The sequence below is a fragment of the Sander vitreus genome, chromosome 2 (assembly GCF_031162955.1).
Source record: "Sander vitreus isolate 19-12246 chromosome 2, sanVit1, whole genome shotgun sequence".
Classification (NCBI taxonomy): Eukaryota; Metazoa; Chordata; class Actinopteri; order Perciformes; family Percidae; genus Sander; species Sander vitreus.
Window position 1 is genome coordinate 36,152,688 of NC_135856.1, and position 695 is coordinate 36,153,382.

Consider the following 695-nt stretch of genomic DNA (forward strand, 5'->3'; position numbering starts at 1 on the left):
GTGTGTGTGTGTGTGTGTGTGTGTGTGTGTGTGTGTGTGTGTGTGTGTGTGTGTGTGTGTGTGTGTGTGTGTGTGTGTGTGTGTGTGTGTGTGTGTGTGTGTGTGTGTGTGTGTGTGTGTGTCCACAGGGGAGCCAGCCAGACGTCTCTGGTCTAATATTTCCTCTCAGGAGAACAAATAATGCAGAGAGGCCTCTCCCTTTCCCTGCTCTGCCTTTATTTCTTGACGTTCCCTGTCTCTCTTTTGAATTACTGTCTCCATTGAACTGCTTTCTGTTTTCTTCTCCTCCTCTCTGATATTTTCCTCTCTTCTCCACATTCTTCTCGCCCTCCCTGTTATCTATTCTTTCTCTCGCTTCCTCTTGCAACAAAGCTGCAGATGGAATCACAGAAGTTGGTTAAAGTTACTGTACACACACAAACCCGTGCACGCGCCCATGCACACACACACTTTTCTGCTGTGAACCAGGATCACTATCAAGGGACGGTGCAACAGTAGGTGTCTCAGAGGAGGCAACGTATCGTCTGCTGTTTACAGGACAATAAGTTGACTATCGGCCCCATTCAGAGAGCAAAGAGCAGCACAAGAGAGGAGGTGAAGGTGATCTGGCTGCTGAGTGGAGTCTCACCACATACAGTACGTTTAGTCTCAAAGGAGCCTCTCAACACGACTCCATACTACATTAATCATAAAGA